This window comes from Musca autumnalis, unplaced genomic scaffold, assembly GCF_047663935.1.
Source record: "Musca autumnalis isolate F117 unplaced genomic scaffold, ASM4766393v1 scaffold_1, whole genome shotgun sequence".
NCBI lineage: Eukaryota > Metazoa > Arthropoda > Insecta > Diptera > Muscidae > Musca > Musca autumnalis.
In genome coordinates this window covers 298,082,299-298,106,108 of record NW_027411644.1, presented here as the reverse complement: position 1 = coordinate 298,106,108, position 23,810 = coordinate 298,082,299, and the positions used below count along the sequence as shown (strand labels likewise).

At 36.7% G+C, this 23,810-nt stretch overlaps 1 protein-coding gene across 16 annotated transcripts in view; it reads left to right on the top strand.

Annotated features, from left to right (window-relative positions):
• LOC141389784 (aminopeptidase N) overlaps positions 1-23,810 on the top strand; it is a 332,473-nt gene that overhangs the window by 65,998 nt on the left and 242,665 nt on the right. For 8 of the 16 annotated variants that reach the window (XM_073961852.1, XM_073961840.1, XM_073961857.1 and 5 more), the window contains exon 2: positions 22,111-22,152. The exons of the other annotated variants lie outside the window; for them this stretch is intronic. The gene's annotated coding sequence lies outside the window, so the exon portion shown is untranslated. The remainder of the gene's footprint in view (positions 1-22,110; positions 22,153-23,810) is intronic. 16 annotated transcript variants of the gene reach the window in all.

Sequence of the window (23,810 nt, the reverse complement as noted above, 5' to 3'; positions counted from 1 at the left end):
TCAGGCTATTTTCTCAGGAAGTATGGACTTGCCCCTGACGAAACTTATACCGTCGTATGGGGGACAGTTGCTAAAGCAAAAATCAAAGCGATTCAAGAGATGTCCTAAACTGAACTTTTCCCAAATTTTGTGTGGGAGGTACCCGAAGGAGTGTACCGATTGAGTCCATATTGAAACCTTGTCTAAGTCTGGTACACATTTCACGATGGGCAAAATATGGACGAAATCGGTTATTCCCTTCAAGAGTTATCGTGCGCACAAATTTTCCGAACATTTTCGAACTTTTGTGGGGGAGGTACCGGAAGGAGTGGACCTAGCCCATCTTCGAAGTTATGTATGATATTCACAGGAAACTGATAGACTGAAATGTATATTGAACAAAAATTACCAAACGAACGAAATGAACCACCTGATTCCTTTTGGTGAACGGGATGAAAATATCGATCCGCTCAATAAAACCCAGCAAATTTTCGGATCGGTTAGTAATTATATAACCCATTACAAACTAATGTAAACAAAAATGACTAATTACTACTTACCTTACTAAATTATGAGTACGGTGGTACAGAGCGTGTGTGTCCGACTACAAGTCCTAGGGTTGTGTGTTCAACGCTCACCCTCGGCCGGGTATTTTTTGTTAACAGCACAAAGAACAGTTGGTTGTGCGCATGTAAGCACATGTAAGCGTTTAAACAACCCCTTAATGTTCGTACTCGTGGCAGAGTGTGTTCGGCTACAAAGCAGAAGTTCGTGTGTTCAAATCCAGCAAAGAGCGAAATAAAATAAAAATATGAAGTGTGTTGAAATTGAAAACAAATTCCACTTCAACTGTTCTAAAAAACCATAGAATAACTAGTAATTCAGTGCGACATTCCCTTGTTAAAATAATGGGTTAGTAGAGGGTTTTGTAAGTAGTTACGACTACCAAAAATTACAATAAAAAACCCATCATTTAGTAAGGATTTATTTTTGCTGGGATGTGATTACACAACATTAGTAGATTAATTTTTAACATGTTATAGTCATCAAATATACTGTATTAACCCAATATTTGATAATGATATTTTCTCAGGGAATTGTTATTATAGCGTTTAAAATAAAGTTGTAGCTAAGACGTTTCTTATTTATTCTTGAACGAAAAAAGCTTTATTTTTGACCTACTGTAGTTAATAAATTGCTTACTACTACTGCAAGTTATTAAACATTTAACCGGGTGCCAATTAATTTAAATTCTTTACAAATGCGAGAATAACCGTTTCATTGACAGCATTTTTTAACACATTTTAAGCGCCTCTTAATTGCAACATGCAAGTGGCTGTATTGACTTTTTAATTAGAAACGCTAAGTGCCGGCACCAATTAAATGGCGAAAAAAAAAATTCAGTTTTATTTTTTGTTGTTGTTTTTGCGCTGTTAGTTCGATATATGGATGTGAATGTTATAAAAAATACAGTATCTGGTTGTGGCGCTATGTAGGCTTGATTTATAAAAAATATTTCGAACAAACATCATCAAGTGTTGTCATGTTATACACTTTTCTCTCATAGCAAAAGGTGTTGCCAAAATTCTGTTGCTCAAATGTTTGAATTCATTCTTAGGGCCGAGTTTGAGCTTCATAATGAAAATATAATAAAAAAATATGCAGGGCTGAAATATATGAGAAATTTAAGACATTATTGCGAAAAGGGATGTAAAAAAGATCGTTAGAAAACGTGTTTCTTCTTACCAAAAACTCGAAGTAGCAATTTCTTGAGTTTAAAGCCCAGGATTGTACGCGGATAGCCCAATAGCTTGTAAGGAGTATTCTTCAATAAATTCTCTAAAAATTAGTTGAGTGGTCTAAGTCCAATAAATTTCCTGAACAAAGAGTGATTTACTTGCTTTTACTCACAGAAACTGATATTTTCTTCTTAATGTACATATATGGCGCTGTCAGTCGGTCAATATATCTGTCATAATAAAATAACCCACTACTATAGCCAGAAATTCCTACAAACGCCACCAAGAACTACGTTAGCGAACATATTCACACAGTAATAACCTAGTTGTCCTCCAAAGAAAGTACACAAAAAGGAAAATAAGTAAAGAATATAAAACTAGGTCACTTATTGAAATGGAAGACAACAACAAAAACAACAACAACAAAAAATATAAAGCACAAACAAATTGCTCATTGGCTACAGTATACAACACTAATTAATCATATATACTAGAATTGTATTTTTTTCATTTTTTAAAGAGATGAAATAAACAAACAGCGTATGACAGTGGCGGTTAACAACTTTCGTTTAAGTTTAGCATGCGAATAACGACGATTTGCATTTGACGTTATATTGGACAAAATTGAAGAAAACTGCTCATACAGTGGCGGCCATATAATTAAGAACGACATCGTACTGAATAGTATTTGCCTTACTACGTTCCACATATTAAAATATTTATATGGAATACAATTTGTAAATAAAGTACACGGTAAGCACTTTAAAATAAAGCCAAAACATGTTTCAATTCCCTATCGTTTATACGAAAGAAACCACGATTTATTAAAATAGTTATAAATCAACCTGGCCACATAATTAAGAACGATATAAGTAAAGGTTACTTAAAGGTAATTTTCATACACAATATGTGAATATATTGTTATGTATTTCAGAAATCGGTTACTTTGATCCATTTTTGATATCAAATGTCCTTCAATGGTACATATTATTGAGTCTAAATTTGAAAATTTGGGTATACATAACGTTTTCAAAAATTTGCCCGAAATGTGACGAATTTATTTTATTTTTGGGATGTAAAGCCACAGTTTTGGCTTCCTCTCATTCCCTCGATGACGTTCTGAACGATACCCTGCCATTGTCGTTCCATAATCGGCGCCTATTTACCCTTAAATTGGGTTTTACCCCACTTCGAGTCCTTTACGAGGGAATTGTCTCGAAAATAGTTTCGTATGAGCCATTTACACCTTATAAATCGGTTGTGATTGTTGTTTGCAGATAATAGACAGGAAATAAGAAAATAATTTCGTTTTTGTTCAAAAATTGGCCTAACGGTACACCGAACAAAAATGAAAGGCTTAATATTTTGAAAGCCTTCATTGAACAATATCTTTGTGGGTGGGGTAGGCATAATTATGTAAGACTTTTTAATCAACGAAGCTCATATTAATATCAAAACCACTCGAATCAATAATTTTATGGGTGAAAATAAAATATTTATATAAACTAATGTCTGATGTACAGACACCAAATTATTGTGGAATTCGAGCATTCAAAACATTATGTTAATTCTGTGTGGTTTCATTTCCTGTCTACTACCTGCAGACAACAATCCTACCGATTTATAAGGCGGAAATGACTCATCCGAAACTATTTCCCAGACAATTCCATCGTAAAGGACTCAAAGAAGAGGAGTAAAAACCATTTTAAGGGTAAATAAGCGCCGATTATGGAACGACAATCGCAGGGTATCGTTCAGAACGCCATCGAGGGAATGAGAGGAAGCCAAAACTGTGGCTTTACATCCCAAAAATAAAATAAATTCGTCACATTTCGGGCAAATTTTTGAAAACGTTATGTATACCCAAATTATCAAATTTAGACTCAATAATATGTACCATTGAAGGACATTTGATATCAAAAATGGATCAAAGTAACCGATTTCTGAAATACATAACAATATATTCACATATTGTGTATGAAAATTACCTTTAAGTAACCTTTACTTATATCGTTCTTAATTATGTGGCCAGGTTGATTTATAACTATTTTAATAAATCGTGGTTTCTGTCGTATAAACGATAGGGAATTGAAACATTGTTTTGGCTTTATTTTAAAGTGCTTACCGTGTACTTTATTTACAAATTGTATTCCATATAAATATTCAAATATTTGGAACGTAGCAAGTCAAATACTTTTTAATACGCTGTCGTTCTTAATTATATGGCCGCCACTGTATATGTACATACATACATATTTACAAAGTATCAACAAAGTAATAAATATTTACAACAAAACACTGAAACATTGAAACTATTGATATGACATTATTGATTACTGCAATTAGTTCAAGTTTAAAGTAATGATTTTTCTTAGCACAACAACAATAACTAGTTGTAATTAGAAATACGAAAAAAATAAAAATAACATAATAAAATAAAATAAAACTTATATATTCTATATGAGTGAAACTGTGTCATATATTGCATAATACGTGGAGTCTCTGCAACCGAATGTCCATTTGATGTAAGACTGTTTACTTTTACTTTAGTTGTCCATACTTAAAATTTCAATACAGTCTAAAACTGTCACTCAACTTGTCCATGGAAGACATGTCACCTAACTGGGACGGTAATTGTAGAAGTGCAACAATTTTACAAATTGAAACCAAACATCTGCAATACACATTTACGTTATGTCTCTTGGTAGCCCAATTAATCAATGACCGCAGCTGACAATCATAATTTTATCAAAAGAAAACAAAAATAATAAAAAATAAATATATTGGTATGGTAATGGGGACCGATAGCACTGTGCAACATCGTTCTGGGATGGAGAATTGCTATAGGAAGAATGGTTCTGAGTTCTGTGAGCAAACCTTTTATAGTAAAATTTTATCAAATAATGGCTTAATAAAAGCGTAGTAGCTGCAGCTATTAACAACAAACCAACCTAATCACCCATTTTTTTAACAGGAGGACATTTCGTATAAAGTATAAAGTTGTTAAAAGCCACTGGTAATGCGACAATCGCCCCCAGAAAATATTGGGAGTCACATGAGCTGAACAACCCATTACAAAGTTATGCAAACAAGCTATCTTCTGCATTGCCAGTAGGCTGAAAAAAGTGGGTTATTGCATTACTGAGCAATTAGTGAGGGCACAGAAAGTGTGTGTCCGACTAAAAAAGCGAGAGTGCTGAGTTCAACGCTCACCGTCAAATAATTGTTTTCTTAGGAAAGCAAGTAAATCAGTATCAGCCGGTATTGCCGACAGTGATATACCCTCAGCCTATGTGAATTGAAACTTTAATCTGTAGACAGATCGAATGTCGGTAACACAACAAAAATCCTTTTCACCAAAAATTTTGTATTTAGGGGGTTTCCAGAATGAATGTACCGAAGTAGTCCATTTTGGAAGTGTATCTTATATTGGGTGTCATTCCTTTCGATAAATATCGCGCCCTCCACTCAGTTCGACTTGTCACCGTATAATTTAGAGTTTTTTTTTACCATTATGTCAGGAAGCATGGACTTGCTCACGATAAACATAATATAGCTGTAAACACGACCAAAAGGAGTAGCTTCGGTAACAATTTCCAAAACATCCTCAAATAGACTTTTGTGAGGGAGGGTATCCTAAGAAATTGACGGATATGTCCCATTTTCGAACATAAACAAAGTTTGGACAAAATATTATGAAAGCCGAAGTTTGGAACAAATCGGTTGTTCACGTACCATTTTAGCAAACATTTTTATAACTTTTGTGTGGGAGGTACCAGAAGGAGTGAACCGATAAGAAACATCTTCAAACTTTATTTGGGATTCGAATATACATATGTATAAAACGATATCCAAATGTTGGTCCAACGCATCAACTGTTCGAATGTTGTTCTGCGCACCAGCCACTACACATGGTGGCTGTAGGGCATTTTTACAGCTTTCGGGCTATTTTCTCAGAAAAAAAGGGGGTTCCGTGTACAAATTTTTGCAAACAATAAAAACACAAAGCGATTCGAGAGCAGGTCTTAAACTGCACTTTTCCGAAATTTACTCAAAGGAGTGGACCGAAGGAAATTCTGCAGAAACTTGAACTGACGATGGGAAGAAATAAATAAAAATAAAACAAGTAAGAACGGCGTTAAGTTCGGCCGAGCCGAACTTTTTATACCCTCCACCATGAGTTGTATTAAAGTAAAATGGACCTAGCAAAAATTTGGATTCGGTAGTCATTACGTAACCCTTTACAAAGTAATGTAAACAAGCTTCTTTTACAACTAATCGGAAAAGTAATAAGTTACTTCTTAAAAAATTACAAGGTAAACCTACTTACTTTTCTCCTTACTAAGTAATGAGGACGGTGGCACAGTGTGTTTCCGACTATAAATACTAGGGTTGTGTGTTCAACGCTCACCGTCGGCACGGGAGTTTTTGACAAAAACAAAAACTTTTTGTTAATAAAAAAACAAGTAAAAAAGGATCAGTCGGCTTTGCCGACAGAGATATACCCTCAGCCTGTGTGAATTGAAACATTTTTTTTTCCAAAAACGTGTATATTTAATGAGTTTTGACAATTTTAAGCGTATGAACCGACAAATATCGCATGTACTATTTTAGCTAATATTATCGATTTTTGTGCGGGAGGTACCGAAAGGAGTGGACCTACAAGCACCACCTTCGAATTTCATCTAATATTCCAATAAATATTACGATATGGAAAGTGTGGATCAACTCAGTATTTGGTTCGGGAGTTGTCGTGCTCTCCAGCCACTACATGGTTCCATAGAGGGTTTTTACACTTGTAGGGTTGTTTTCTCAAGAAGTATGGACTTACCCCTGAAAAAACTTTTACCGTCGTAACTGAGGCATTGAATGAAAGTTGCTTCAACAAAATCAAATTGATGCCAGAGCAGTCCTTAAAGTTAACTTATCCAAAATATTGTTTGGGAGGCACCCGAAGTAGTTGACAAATGTAGTCCATATTCGAACCTGATATATATTTGGTAGATATACTGGAATGGGTAAAGCCTGGACCAAAGCGGTCACTACCATCAAGAGTTATCATGCGCAGAATTTTTCCGAACATTTTTGAACTCTTGGGGGGAGGTACCTGAAGGAGTAGACTGATATGGCTTATTTTCGAACTTAAACTAAGTTTGGACAAAATATTACGAAGGCCAAATTTTAGACGAATCGGCAGATCCGTTCAGTAGTTATCTTGCGCTCCAACCACTACACACAGTATCATAGGGGTTTTTCGTAACTTTCAGGCTATTTTCTCAGGAAGGATGGACTTGCCCCTGATGAAACTTGTACTATCGTATAGAGGACAGTGAATAGCAGTTACTGCTACAAAAATGAAAGCGATTCGCGAACAGGTCCTAAACTAAACTTTTCCGAAATTTTGTGTGGGAGGTACCCGAAGGAATGGACCGATTGATCCATATTGGAACCTCATCTAAGTCGGGTAGAAATTTCACGATGTGCTAAGTATGGACCAAATCGGTTACTTCCTTCAAGAGTTATCCTGCACACAAACTTTTCGAACATTTTCGATCTTTTGTGGGGGAGGTACCGGAAGGAGTGGATCGATGTAGATCATCTTCGAACTTAAACTAAGTTTGGGCAAAATATTACGAATGCCAAAATTTGAACCGAATGGGTTCATCCGTTCGAGAGTTATCGTGCGCTCCAGCCAGCAGGACAGACAGACAGACAGACGGACATGGCTAGATCGACTCCAAATTGTCTGAAACATTATTTCCATTATTTCGATGAGGCACATTTTCATCGTATCAAAGTGTATATACCCTCTTTAGCCTAAAAGCTGAGGGTATAATAACAGTTCGTGGTGCACATGTGCACTGCGCATTTAAGTTCTTAAGCAATCCTTAATGTTCGTGTGCGTGGCACAGTGTGTAGTGTGTTTGGCTAGAAATCAGAAGATTCGTGTGTTCAACTCGGGCAGGAAGCGAAATGGAATAAAGTAAAATAAAGGTAAGAAGTGTGTTGAAACTAAAAACAAATTCTCCATATCAACTGTTCTAAAAATATTTTGTTTTTTCAAAATAGTCTGGCTTAATCCCATTGTTGTTGTTTTAATATTTTAAAACAACTATTTTATTAGTGGAAAAGATTTGGCATTGTTCGCCAAGGGGTAAGGCAGGGAATACTATAGTTTCGATCCACGCCACTGGATCTCATCAGTTCCCTTGTTTCTTGTTTGTGGATATTCTCCACCGAAGTTATTTTTCAATAACTTCTTCAACAAGAAACTTTTTATACCCAAATAATAAAAATATAATTTTTTCACCTTACTTTTCAACTTCTATTGGCCACAGAATAACTAGTTATAACTATTATTCTAGTTAAAAACAAAAAAAAAAAAAAAAACAAAAGTCAAGAGGTATGCTTCGATGGCGGATATAGGAAGATGTGGGCCTCTACTTATAATTCTTTTCTGGAATATGTTATAACCCCATGGAAGACTAAATTACAAATTTCAGTCATTTCGGTGGGATATTAACGTCACAAACTTTAGAATGGGGGCTACATAAAGGCGTGGACCCATACCATGCAAATTTTATGTGGAAAGTTTTATACTCCAAATGAAGACAAAACACCAAATTTCAGCCAGTTCGGTGGAATATTGAGGCAAGAACCTTCAAAATACCGAAAATAGGGAGGTACCCTTCAATGGAGGCTATATGATGGCGTGGACCTATACCAACAAAATTAGAGGGAAAAGTTAAATACCCCTACCGAACACTAACTATCAAATTTCAGATACTTTGATGGATTGTTTTGGCCGTAACCTTCAAAATACCGAAAATTAGGATGTACCGTTCTATGGGGGCTGTATTAAGACGTGGACAATAGGGGCTATATGAAGGCGTGGACCTATAACGCCAAAATTAGAAGGGAAGGCTAAATACCCCACCGAACACTAAATACCAAATTTCAGCTACTTCGATGGATTATTGTGGCCATAAGCTTCAAAATACCGAAAATCGGGAGCTACCGTTCTACGGGGGCTATATTTAGGCGTGAACCTATACCGACAAATTTCTGGGTGAATGTTTTATATCCCAAGTGAAGAACAAATAGCAACTTTTAATGATTTCAGTGGAATATTGAGACCACAACCTTCAAAATGCCGAAAATCGGGAGGTACCGTTCCATGGGGGCTATATGAAGGCGTGGGCCTATACCGACGAATTTCGGGTGGAAAGTTTTATACCACAAACGAAGACTAAATACCAAATTTCAGCCATTCAGGTAGGATATTGAGGCCACAAATTTCAAAATACCGAAAATCGGGGTGTATCGTTCTATGGGGGCTATATGAAAACGTGGACATATACCGAGAAATTGCATGTGAAAAGTTTTGAACCCCCAACGAAGACTAAATACCGAATTACAGTCATTTCGGAGGGATATTCAGGCCACAACAACTCATTGAATAACGAAACAAAAAGGAATTTTTGGCAAACATTTACAGTGCGAAATGATCAACGACTAGAGTTGGGTAATCTAGTTCCTAGTTCCTTGTAGTAGTTCCAACACATATGAGTAACATCGTGAAATATAACGTCTTATTACGTATACACAGTTTGTTTGAAAAAAACGAAACGAAAACATTGGAAATGTTTCATAAAGTATTTTTACGTACGATGGTTATGAAGGAGAAGCCCCAAATATTTGGGTCCATATCTCAGGATGTGTTGGCTTGCCCTTGTCTTGATCACTACGATTTAAACCGATATTAACATTTCAACAACATCCGAGAAGTGGCCTTAAATTGGATTAAAAGCAAAAGTGTTGAACTTTAGCCTACAGAAATGGATCGAGGTAGACCATCTTACAACTGGATATACAAAATTTTAGGAGTCGTTTCTTACGATAGTTTTCCTGCCATTTTAGTTGATCACCACACTCATGCAGGTTTTTTAAGCTTTAGGGCAATTACGCAAGAAAGCAAGGGCTTGCCCACGCATAAAAGATATCATTGCAATCCGAATCACAACGACTACCTTGGATGAAAATTCTGATATAGATTTTATTGAAACTTGACGTACGTTTTCGTACACTCAATTCGTAAGTATATCGTGTTCATCAGTCATGTCACCCCCGCCAGTGCTTTTCACAGCTTTTGCGCTTTTGGGAAGTATGAACGTTCCACCGAAAATTGTTGTATCTTAACAATAGGGGCTGTATGGCAATCAAAAAGATCAAAACGATCCGAGACATGTCCTTAAATTCGGCTTGTGCGAGTAATGTTGAAAACTTGTGTGCAAGGTATCCGAAGGATTGGACCGATATAGTTCAAACTAAAACCTAATGTATGTCTGGAAGAAATATTAGGATGTGTAAAGTTTGGACGAAATCGTCGACAGATATCGTGAAGAGGTACCATGGAAAAGGTACCCGAAGGAATGGACCCATATGCCGCATATTCGAATCTGATTTAAGTATGAAAAATGTATTATTGTTATCACACACACCCGTCAACGAGGCTGGGCTAAATCGAATATAAATTACCTTAAACAGATCTTCGTTGATTTCGTATAAAGTGAAGGTAGAAAAATAAAACCGAATAGCTTGCATTATTCCATTTGAAGCCTTTTGGTTAGTTAATTGAAAAATAATGCTTCTCTAAAAAAGACTAGCATAATTAAGGCGGTAATTTGTTCTTTCAACAACCATATCGAGAACCAGTTTTATTAGTTTACTTATTTTTTACATTTTATTACATAATTCCAAAAACTTGTTGCTTCTCAGCAAAGCAACCAAAACACACACGCACCAAATTACACATATACATTTGTAAGTACACACCTTGCAAATAAATTTCACCCATGTTTTTGCCATTTCTTCGTACCGCAAAAAATGTCTCTCTTTTTATTATTCTTCCTAAAAAGAAAACAAGGAAAAATTCTGGTCACGTTTTGCATTTAATGTGGTTTCTAGTTATGATTTTGTGGTTGTGGTGCTGACTAACGACGACGACATTTTGCCAGAAATGATTAACTTGACTGACATCAAGCATAAGACCAAAAAAACCTTTAGCTGCTATCTTCATTGTCATCACAGTTGTCGCCGTGTTTTAGTTATGTTCTGTGTTTTTGGTGACAAAACGAGTGAGTCTATTTTTGGGGTTTGGATTTGAATTAGAACTTGAAATTGTGAACGTGATTCCCTGGCCAAGTTGCCATATGTGCATGGTGTATTAGAATTAGAATGCCAGTTGTGGATGTCCATTCCCTTTCACTATTCCATGACATTGCAAAATATCTCCAAAGGAAGCTAATTTTTTTGCATGTGACAATGATGTATGTTTTCTGTGTGTTATTTTTTGTGAAATTATGATTTGTTGTGTTTTTAATTTGGGCAAAGTTTTTGTTTTGTTTTTAAAGACTTGATAAGAGTTCTTTGAACTTCCATGAAATGTTTATAAATCGATCATCCATAGCTCGTGGCTGAAATTATTGTCTTTCAAAATGCATATATTTTATATTAAAAAAAAATTATAATGAATAATTTTCAGTGAGTAAAATTGGTTTGGAATTATATTTTTATACCGTATAATGTCTTCAAATGTGCCACAATTGCGAATAACACATTACGAGGTAATATAAACTAAGCAACATACTGTATTACCGACAATGTTTGTTTCTTACAAGGCAAAATAATTTATTTAACTCATTATACTGCTAATAAACATGGTCTAATCACACAGACCGAAAGGGTGCTTCGATGAACTCTTTCTGAACGAAAGGGTGCTTCGGTAAACCCTTTTTGAAAGGAAGGGTGCTTCGGTAAATCCTTTCTGAAAGAAAGTGTGCTTCGATAAATACTTTCTGATAGATAGGGTGATTCGATAAACTAGTTCGATAAACTAGTCTATCGAAGCACCCTTTCCTTCCATAGACCCTTTCTGAAAAAAAAAATGTTTTGATAAAACCTTCCTGAAATAAAGGGTGTTTCGATAGACCCTTTCTGTATGAAAGGATGCTTCGATAGACCGTTTCTGAAAGAAAGGATGCCTCGACAGACTCTTTCTAAAAGAAAATGTGCTCTGATAGACCCTTTCTGAAAGAAAGGGTGCCTCGATAAACCATTTCTGAAAGAAAGGGTGGCTCGGTAAACCCTTTCTGAAAAAGAGGGTGCTTCGATAGACCCTTTCTTAAAGAAAGGGTGCTTCGATAGACGCTTTCTTAAAGAAAGGGTGCTTCGATAGACCCTTTCTTAAAGAAAGGGTGCTTCGATAGACCCTTTCTTAAAGAAAGGGTGCTTCGATAGACCCTTTCTTAAAGAAAGAGTGCTTCGATAGACCCTTTCTTAAAGAAAGGGTGCTTCGATAGATCCTTTCTTAAAGAAAGTGTGCTTCGATAGACCCTTTCTTAAAGAAAGGGTGCTTCGATAGATCCTTTCTTAAAGAAAGGGTGCTTCGATAGATCCTTTCTTAAAGAAAGGGTGCTTCGATAGACCCTTTCTTAAAGAAAGGGTGCTTGGATAGACCCTTTCTTAAAGAAAGGGTGCTTCGATAGACCCTTTCTTAAAGAAAGGGTGCTTCGATAGACCCTTTCTTAAAGAAAGGTTGCTTCGATAGACCCTTTCTTAAAGAAAGGGTGCTTAGATAGACCCTTTCTTAAAGAAAGAGTGCTTCGATAGACCCTTTATTAAAGAAAGGGTGCTTAGATAGACCCTTTCTTAAAGAAAGGGTGCTTAGATAGACCCTTTCTTAAAGAAAGGGTGCTTCGATAGACCCTTTCTGATAGAAAGGGTGCTTCGATAGACCATTTCTTATAGAAAGGGTGCTTCGATAGACCATTTCTTAAAGAAAGGGTGCTTCGATAGACCATTTCTTAAAGAAAGGGTGCTTCGATAGACCCTTTCTTAAAGAAAGGGTGCTTCGATAGACCCTTTCTTAAAGATAGGGTGCTTCGATAGACCCATTCTTAAAGAAAGGGTGCTTCGATAGATCCTTTCTGATAGAAAGGGTGCTTCGATAGACCTTTTCTTAAAGAAAGGGTGTTTCGATAGATCCTTTCTTAAAGAAAGTGTGCTTCGATAGACCCTTTCTTAAAGAAAGGGTGCTTCGATAGATCCTTTCTTAAAGAAAGGGTGCTTCGATAGATCCTTTCTTAAATAAAGGGTGCTTCAATGGACCCTTTCTTAAAGAAAGGGTGCTTCGATAGACCCTTTCTTAAAGAAAGGGTGCTTCGATAGACCCTTTCTTAATGAAAGGGTGCTTCGATAGACCCTTTCTTAAAGAAAGGGTTCTTCGATAGACCCTTTCTTAAAGAAAGGGTGCTTCGATAGTCCCTTTCTTAAAGAAAGGGTGCTTTGATAGACCCTTTCTTAAAGAAAGGGTGCTTTGATAGACCCTTTCTTAAAGAAAGGGTGCTTCGATAGACCCTTTCTTAAAGAAAGGGTGCTTCGATAGACCATTTCTTAAAGAAAGGGTGCTTCGATAGACCCTTTCTTAAAGAAAGGGTGCTTCGATAGACCCATTCTTAAAGAAAGGGTGCTTCGATAGACCCTTTCTTAAAGAAAGGGTGCTTCGATAGACCCTTTCTGATAGAAAGGGTGCTTCGATAGACCCTTTCTTAAAGAAAGGGTGCTTCGATAGACCCTTTCTTAAAGAAAGGGTGCTTCGATAGATCCTTTCTTAAAGAAAGTGTGCTTCGATAGACCCTTTCTTAAAGAAAGGGTGCTTCGATAGACCCTTTCTTAAAGAAAGGGTGCTTCGAGAGACCCTTTCTTAAAGAAAGGGTGCTTCGATAGACCCTTTCTTAAAGAAAGGGTGCTTCGATAGATCCTTTCTGATAGAAAGGGTGCTTCGATAGACCCTTTCTTAAAGAAAGGGTGCTTCGATAGATCCTTTCTTAAAGAAAGTGTGCTTCGATAGACCCTTTCTTAAAGAAAGGGTGCTTCGAGAGACCCTTTCTTAAAGAAAGGGTGCTTCGATAGACCCTTTCTTAAAGAAAGGGTGCTTCGATAGACCCATTCTTAAAGAAAGGGTGCTTCGATAGATCCTTTCTGATAGAAAGGGTGCTTCGATAGACCCTTCTTAAAGAAAGGGTGCTTCGATAGATCCTTTCTTAAAGAAAGGGTGCTTCGATAGATCCTTTCTTAAATAAAGGGTGCTTCAATGGACCCTTTTTTAAAGAAAGGGTGCTTCGATAGACCCTTTCTTAAAGAAAGTGTGCTTCGATAGACCCTTTCTTAATGAAAGGGTGCTTCGATAGACCCTTTCTTAAAGAAAGGGTGCTTCGATAGACCCTTTCTTAAAGAAAGGGTGCTTCGATAGACCCTTTCTTAAAGAAATGGTGCTTCGATAGACCCTTTCTTAAAGAAAGGGTGCTTCGATAGACCCTTTCTGATAGAAAGGGTGCTTCGATAGACCATTTCTGATAGAAAGGGTGCTTCGATAGACCATTTCTTAAAGAAAGGGTGCTTCGATAGACCATTTCTTAAAGAAAGGGTGCTTCGATAGACCCTTTCTGATAGAAAGGGTGCTTCGATTGATCCTTTCTGATAGAAAGGGTGCTTCGATAGATCCTTTCTGATAGAAAGGGAGCTTCTATTGACCCTTTCTGAGTTAAAGGGAGCTTCTATTGACCCTTTCTGAGTTAAAGGGTGCTTCGATACCCCTTTCTTAAAGAAAGGGTGCTTCGATAGACCCTTTCTTTAAGAAAGGGTCTATAGAAACATCCTTTCTTTAAGAAAGGGTCTATCGAAGCACCCTTTCTTTAGGAAATGGTCTATCGAAGCACCCTTTCATTAAGAAAAGGTCTATCGAAGCACATTTTTTTAAGAAATTGTCTATCGAAGCACATTTTTTTTAAGAAATTGTCTATCGAAGCACATTTTTTTTAAGAAAAGGTCTATCGAAGCACCCTTTCTTTAAGAAAGGGTCTATCGAAGCACCCTTTCTTTAAGAAAGGGTCTATCGAAGCACCCTTTCTTTAAGAAAGGGTCTATCCAAGCACCCATTCTTTCCGAAATGGTCTATGGAAGCATCTTGTGTTTCAGAAAGGGTCTATCGAGGCACCCTTTCTATCAGAAAGGGTCTATCCCTTCGGGTGTACCGAAGAACCATTTCTTTCAAAAAGGGTATACCGATAGACCCTTTCTTAAAGAAAGGGTGCTTCGATAGACCCTTTCTTAAAGAAAGGGTGCTTCGATAAACCCTTTTTGACAGAAAGGGTGCTTCGATAGACCCTTTCTTAAAGAAAGGGTGCTTCGATAGACTCTTTCTTAAAGAAATGGTGCTTCGATAGGCCCTTTCTTAAAGAAAGGCTGCTTCGATAGACTCTTTCTTAAAGAAAGGCTGCTTCGATAGACTCTTTCTGAATGAAAGGATGCTTCGATAGGGAATGCTGCAAATGGTTTGTCGCAGCATTCCCTAGAAGTTAAAAACTTCCTGATATCAAATAATGTTGATATTCTTCTAATATCAGAGACGCACTTTACTCAAAAAAGCCATTTTTCAATTCCAAAATATAACTTCTACCATGTTATGCACCCTAGTGGGAAAGCACGTGGTGGGTCTGGGATCCTAATAAATGAATCTATTAATCATCACCAAGGCACTCCATATTGCACCGATGAAATTCAAGCTACAAATGTTATCGTGCAAAGCTTACTCGGACCATTAACAATATCTTCACTTTACAGCCAACCAAGACATAACATGAAAAAGGACCTATATATTAGTTACTTCAAAACTCTGGGTAACAAATTCATAGCGTGCGGCGATTATAACGCCAAACACATCTAATGGGGTTCTCGTCTCACAACACCAAAGGGCAGGCAGTTGTCTTATGCCATAAAAGAGCTCAATCTGACTCACCAAACTCTCCCACATACTGACCTAGCGATCCAAACAAGACTCCTGATCTCATTGATTTCTGTGTTTCTAAAGGAATTCCAGTCTCGTCTGAAACATGTTTCGTTAGACACGATCTGTCCTCTGATCATTCTCCAGTTTTTCTGAATTTACACTCACATCATATCGCATATGACCAACATTGTGCATTACATAACAAGAAAACTAACTGGTGTTACTTTCGATTTCAAGTATCTCAAACGATTAATTTAAAACTATCTCTGAAAACTAAACATGAAATCACAGAGAGTGTTGAACACTTGGTAAAAGTAATTCAACACGCTTCATGGAATGCTACACCAAAATTAAGTTTTGAAAAACCTCCAGTACCTAACGTAGTGAAACGGAAAATATCTGAAAAAAGAAAGGCTAGAAAGCGTTGGCAACAAAACAAAAGCTCCAGAAGATAAAAGAAAACTAAATAAAATTACAAAGGAACTTCAAAAGCTTTTAAAAGATTTGAATGAAAAAAATGTTGAGCGTCAGATCCAAAACCTGGGTGCAACAAAATCAACGGAATACGCTCTATGGAAGATAACCAAAAAGGTAAAAAAGCAATCCAAAACAAATCATCCTAAGCAATTTAGAGAAAGCTACAACATTTGCAAATTATTTACATGATGTATTTACGCCAAATAGCAATGAAGATACGCCACTTCATATTAAATCTTTTTTAGAACAAGTCCACCAACTTGACTTACCGATAAAAAAATTTCGAAAGCTGAAGTTTCTCAAGCAATAAAGTCCTTTAAATATCGCCAAAGCACCTGGCTATGACCTAATTACCCGGAGGGTTCTAAAAGAACTCCCGGAAGAAGGTATAAGTCTCATCACGTACATTTTTAATGCTTGTTTGACTCGCAATTTCGTCCCCCCTCAGTGGAAAGTTGCGCAAATCTCTATGATTTAAAAGCCTGGAAAACCGCCCGATATAGTAAAATCTTATCGACCCATAAGTATGTTACCAGTGTTATCCAAAGTCCTCGAATCACTGTTTCTTAAAAGGTTGATGCCTATTATTGAAAGCAAATATCTAATCCCACCTCACCAATTTGGGTTCAGGAAAAATCATGGAACGATTGAACAGATCCATCGCCTAGTGGAAGCAATCAATACTTCATTTGAATCAAAAAAATACTGCACTTCCGCATTTCTCGACATTTCCCAAGCCTTTGACAAAGTATGGCATGAAGGATTGTTATACAAAGTCAGAAAACTTGTTCCCATAAACTATTATTTGTTTATCAAGTCCTATTTACAAAATAGATTGGTTTACATCTATGAGTCAAACGAATTAAGTGGTTTAAAATGTATAAGAGCCGGAGTTCCACAAGGCAGCGTTATGGGCCCCATATTGTATCTTCTGTTCACATCAGATCTCCCTCAATCCGAAAATACTGTCATTGGTACATTTGCCGACGATACTGCAGTATTAGCAATAGATAAAAATGCTTCAATTGCTAGTAGTAAACTACAAATCTACTTGGACACACTTTGTAAATGGCTAAAGCTCTGGCGTATAAAAGCAAATGAAACCAAATCCACCCATGTTACTTCTACTCTAAATCACGGAAATTGTCCGCCAGTTCAGATGAATCACATTGAACTTCCACAGGAAAAAGTGGTGAAATATCTCGGACTTCACTTAGATAAAAAACTCAAATGGAACACACACATAAAAACAATAAGGAGGGCTTTAGATATTCAAGCACACAAAATGAATTACCTTATCGGACAAAATTCCAAAATGTCACTCGAAAATAAACTTCTTGTTTACAAATGCATCATAAAGCCAATTTGGACATATGGCATTCAGTTATGGGGAACCGCCTCCAATACAACAATCAAAACCCTGCAACAATTCCAATCAAAAACCTTACGGAAAATTGCTGGTGCACCTCAATACATATGAAATGATCGTCTTCACAAAGAATTAAACATAAGAACCGTGAAAGAAGAAATATCATACCAGATTCAAAACTACAAATCGAGGATAGAAACTCATCCAAATCCCTTGGCAGCAGACTTGATGAATAATCCTGAAACATTCACTAGGCTAAGAAGAAGAGCGCTTCAAGATATAATATAAAATTTAAATCAAATGTCACTAATCTTTTTGAAATGTTATTTTGTTTATGGGTCTACCATAATGGGTCTAAGCATAATGTAAATATCAAATATATGATAGAAAGCATTAATAAATTGAATTAAAAAAAAAAAGATAGACCCTTTCTGAAAGAAAGGGTGCTTCGATAGACCCTCTCTGAAAGAAAGAGTACTTCCATAGACCCTATCTGAAAGAAAGAGTGCTTCCATAGACCATTTCTGAAAGAAAAATTGCTTCCATAGACCCTTTTTAAAGAAATGATGCTTCGATAAACCCTTTCTGGTGACATGCAAGTACCCTTATAAATATCGAGATGCTTAAATCTGGTATTGCTGTTTTTGTCGCTGCGAAGTCTATCAGACTGTGGAGACTGAATTTCCCGACTGTTGTTCCAAAGATATTCTCCTTTTTGGAGGGATGGGTTACTATCCCTACGTCCAATCAATGTTTTTAACGTTCTTATGGTGAACGCGCGGCACATGTTAGCTCCCGTGTTTAGCTCCCGTGTGATGATATAGAGACCAAGATAGGTCCTGGGCTTTGCAATGCTAAGGGTAGTCCGCTTCAGTAGACCCTTACTGAAAGAAATGGTTCTTCGGTAGATCCTTCCTGAAAGAAATGGTGGTTCAATAGACCCTTTTAGAAAGAAATCGTGCTTCGATAGATCCTTTCTGAGAGAAGGGGTGCTTCGTTGCTTGGTATGTCACCCACATAGGATTATGACTTTAAATAAATAAAATGCAATTTTCAAATATACATACATCATAAAATTTTGTTGCTTCTTCTTGCAAAATGTTGTTCGATAACTTTTTGCAAAATTTTTCGTTTGATACAGTAAAACTCATTGAAAGAAGTTACTAAAGTTTACTGAGTAATTATTACTGTTAAAGTTATCGTACAGACAGACCTATTGATAATCTTTCACTCTAGGATGTCGTTAAATATTCCGCACGGTAAATAAACAATTACTCTGTGACACAATAACAATCAATGACCAATTATTGCTTGTTTTCTGTTTTTTCGCCACTGCTGTCACTTTATTTTAATTATTCTTATTTCGTCTATTTTAATGATTCCATTGACACCTGGCCAATGCTCGTTAATTTTTTTCGGTTTGTTTGTAGCATTACCATTTTTGACCTCAATTCCTATTGTGTGTTTGTATCGGCGAACTGTTATCGCGGTAATTAAATTTATGTCAATTTTATTGTAACAAAGAAATGGGAGGAAAGAATTTGTTGGGGATTAAGGTAATTCTTCTGTTGTGTGGTGACATCATTGGTTTTTTTTTCTTGTTATTGTCCAACACAATTTGATTTTCGTGTCTACTTTTTTATGAGAAAAGTCGTAAAAATTGAATGCCACCAAGCCAAGAAAGATCTGATGACGGTACTATAAATGGCTTGCAAGACAAATAGGTGAGTAACTGGTGGCATTTTGGTGAAATGGGGTTTTTTTGAAGAATTATTGTGACGATTATGGATTGGAATGGGATCAATGAACTTTTTGGTTTAACTCAAATGGGGTTTATTGGTGGAAGTAACCAAAATTAAAAATGCTAAAAAAAATTCAAAGTACCGCCGGCCGCGGCGCTTTGGCTAGCCTGCGATGTCTAACCCCTTAAAGAAATGCTGAGTATTGTATGATTTTAGAAATCCTGTTCACACCGATTAAAAAATAAGAAAGTGTCCCCTAGGGCATATTTACTTAAAAACGTTTCTTTTAAAAAGAAAACTCGTTCTGCTCTACCGACAGCTAAACACAGTAAAATCGCGATAATTCGTACCTCGATAAATCGAAATTCTCGATAATTCGTATATGCTGTAGGTCCCTTAAAGCCATTTCCTTCGCATTTTAACCTCGCTTAATCGAAAACCTCGATAATTCATATAAAACAAGTAAAAAAGTATCAGTCGGCTTTGCCGACAGAGATATACCCTCAGCCTGTGTATATTGAAACAATTTTTTCCCAAAATACGTATGTATTTAGGGGGTTTTAAAAATTTTGGGCATTTGAACCGACAAAAACGTTATGGAAGTGAATCTCCAGCCACAGCATATGGTGCCATAGGGGGTTTTTACACTCTTCGGGCTGTTTGCACAAGAAGTATGGACTTGCCCCTAAAAAAACTTTTACCATCGTAATTGAGCGAATGCAAGTTGCTTCAACAAAAATCAAAGTGATTCGATATCAGGTCTTAAAGTGAACTTATCCGCAATTTTGTGTGGGAGGTACCGGAAGGGGTGGACAAATATAGTCCATATTTGAACCTGAATTATATCTGGTAGATATATTAGGATGTGTAAAGTATAGACCAATTCGGCCACTCCCTTCAAGAGTTACCGTACGAACAATTTTTTCCGAACATTTTTGAACTTTTGTGGGGGAGGTACCTGAAGGAGTGGACCGATATGGCTTATCTTCAAACTTAAACTATGTTTTGACAAAATATTACTAAGGCCATATTTTAGACCGAATCGGCAGATCCGTTCGAGAGTTATCTTGCGCTCCAACCACCTCACACGGTGTCATAGGGGTTTTTTGCAACTTTCATGCTATTTTCTCAGGAAGTATGGACTTGCCCCTGATGAAACTTCTACCGTCGTATGGAGGGCGGTGAATACAAGTTGCTGAAACAAAAATCAAAGCGATTCGAGAGATGGCCCTAAACTGAACTTTTCCGAAATTTTGTGTGGGAGGTACCCGAAGGAGTGGACCTATTGCGACCATATTGAAACCTCATCTATGTCTGGTAGAAAGTTCACGATCGGTTACTTACTTTAAGAGTTATCGTTAGCACAATTTTTCCGAACATTTTCGAACTTATGTGGGGGAGGTACCGGAAGGAGTGGGCCGATATAACCCATCTTCGAACTTAAACTAAGTTTGGACAAAATATTACGAAAGCCAAAATTTGAACCGAATCGGTTCATCCGTTGGAGAGTTATCGTGCGCTCCAGCCAGCAGGACAGACAGACAGACAGACAGACGGACGGACATGGCTAGATCGATTCCAAATTGTCTGAAACACATTTCGTCCAAACATACTTGGGGTCTAAAACCATTATTTCGATGAGGCACATTTTCATCGTATCAAAGTGTATATACCCTCCATAGCCTAAAGGCTGAGGGTATAATGATAGGTCCCTAGGATTATGAATTATTAAGATGCTACTGTATCCTAGGCAACGACTGTACAACAAGTAAAAAAGTATCAGTCGGCTTTGCCGACAGAGGTATACCCTCAGCCTGTGTGAATTGAAACACCTTTTACAAAAATTGATTGAGGGTATGAATTTTCCGACAAAAAAAGTGATTAGGATAAAATGTCAAAAGTTTTGCGGGGTGGTACGTAAAGGAATTGACCGTCATAGTCCATTTTTGATGTGTGTCTTATTTTGTGAGTCATTGATCTCGATAGGACCATTATATGAGGAAACTTAGACTTGCCCATGAAAAACATCATATCGCTGTTATCAAGGCTACTAGGAGAACTTTCGCATCCTAGATCAAAGTTATGCACGACATATTCGATTCTTGCCTCAAGAAAGACATCCTCTTACTGAAAATCATCTCTCATCCCTCGGGCAAAATGTTCCTCATCGAAATAATGGTTTTAGACCCCAACTATGTTTGGACGAAATCCGTTTCAGACAATTTGGAGTTGATTTAGCCATGTCCCCCCACAAATGTTCGAAAATGTTCGGAAAATTTGTGCGCACTATAACTCTTGAAGGGAGTAACCGATTTTAGTATAGGACCCTGATCTCGAATCGCTTTGACTTTTGTTGTAACAACTTGTATTCACTGCCCCCATACGACGGTACAAGTTTCATCAGGGGCAAGTCCATACTTCCTGATAAAATAGCTAGAAAGTTGCAAAAAAACTCCTATCACAGCGCGTGTTGTGCTTGGAGCGCAAAATAGCTCTCGAACGGATCTGCCGATTCGGTCCAAAATTTGAATTTCATAATATTTTGTCCAAGCTTATTTTAAGTTCGAAAATAAGCCATATCGGTCCGTTCCTTCATGTACCTCCCCAACAAAAGTTCAAGAGTGTTCGAAAAAATTGTGTGCATGATAACTCTTGAAGTGAGTGACCGATTTGGTCCATACTTTACAAAATTTCAGATAAGTTCACTTTAAGACCTGCTCTCGAATCACTTTAATTTTTGTTGAAGCAACTTGCATTCGCTACCTCAATTATAATGGGGGTATAAAAACGGATACTTATATAATAAATTACTCATAAAAAGATAAATAAAGATTTAAAGCAACTGCCGTTGTACAATTGCTTTCTTTACAGACTGTATGTATTGCATTATACTAAAAAATAATTCATATATTATATAGCCTAAATTAGTACATTGTTTTATTTTTTATCTTTCAGACTGTCTGGCAAAATTGAAAATGTCAAACGCGCCATAAACAGGTAATTAGTTATGACATGTTAATTATATGTATTGCGATGTCTATATATTATGTTATAATTTTAAATTGTTTCCACAATAAATATGTCCTAAGCAATGCATTGGCTTTTAGGTTGAATGTTGTGACACGTTCCTAATTTGGTCGCTCTAGAGGCTCTCTGCTGACGTGCCTTGGTCGAGGATGCCTGTCCGTAAGCTGAGAGTTTGAATAGCTACCAAACAAATATGATATCGGCAAAGACAAGACCATAGACCTCTCAAATTTTTGTATTTAGTATTGCAGGCTAGGAACTTGATGTGCTTGTTCATACTTCTCATCCTAATGTGAATGATTGAATGTGAGCCCAATTTCTATGATGATCTCAATGATTGGCCTGCACTTTCAGTGTAACCTTGTTTTGCAATTTAAGGCCATAAAGAGATCGGCTGGTTGGTACCTAGGCCAAAAACATACGTGAGGTCAGCCTATATAATTAATTATGATTTATCCTTGGCTGTTTTCATTAGCGGTGCCACTCTGTCCATTTTCCCGGCTTCGGGTAATATAAATACATCGGACAACAAGCTAAGGAATTTTGTCATATATGTACTCAACTCTTGATTTTTTAACGACAATTTCAGATGGAGACAGTACTTTTGATGACTTTGCGCATCGCATAACATCTGTAGCATTACCTGTCGCAATTTAGTGTGGTACCGTTTCGGTTACCAGTAGACCCCGGTGTGCATCGGCCCCGACCAGACTATAGCCTTGGCTCACCTGTTGCACAAAATTTTTAGTAGTAAAATTTTGTAGTAATTTTTATATATCCTCAAATAAAGGTTGTATACTCAAAACCTTAGAAATGGACAAGATTTATGTGATTAACACACATGTAAACTAAGTTGAAAGCATTTGGTTGTCAGCCAAATTACCGTTTAAAAATGTGATTTGTCAATTACAAAATTCTTCTAAAATCAGTTTGCACAATGTCAGACATGTAACATTCCAGGCAACAATAATTAATGGCCTATAAATACATGATGAAACTATAATTGCACAGCACAAAACAGTTCTTATTAGCCTCGACTATTTAAAAGATGTCGTTTATAGATTTTACAAAATATCTCCAAAAACTTGCCATATTGGAGGTAAAATAAAAAAATAGAATAGATGTATAAATAACTTTTGTAAATTTTAATTCCTTCTTTTTGCTGCACCCTAGAAAAATTGGTCCTTTGAATTGAAACAGGTTGAGGTGAACTCTTCAAATCCGGATTTATTGAATATGATGGATTTTCAGGCTGAAAGGATTGGTCGTGGCCTGTATGCTTTATCGGGAAAAATTCTTTTGAATTTTGACATTAATGACGATGATTCGAATGAGGTGTGAGTTTTGTAATTTTTTGTCTAAGCATTTCTTTTAAATTAATATTTCTATGTGTTTTATATTTTTTCTACACCTAGAAGTACTATCATATCGCAGTAAATCCAATATGAATGATGTTCGTCGTTTTCCTCTCCACATTGAACGTACACATTTATTCAATATTTTGAACACGTTTTATAAGGAGGCTGCAATGAAAAATTTCAAAAATTGTTCTAATCTACCACAATTCGAAAACTTTTTTGAGCCACCAATGAAAAAGTGGGTCTATTACATCGACAAGTGTATATTTG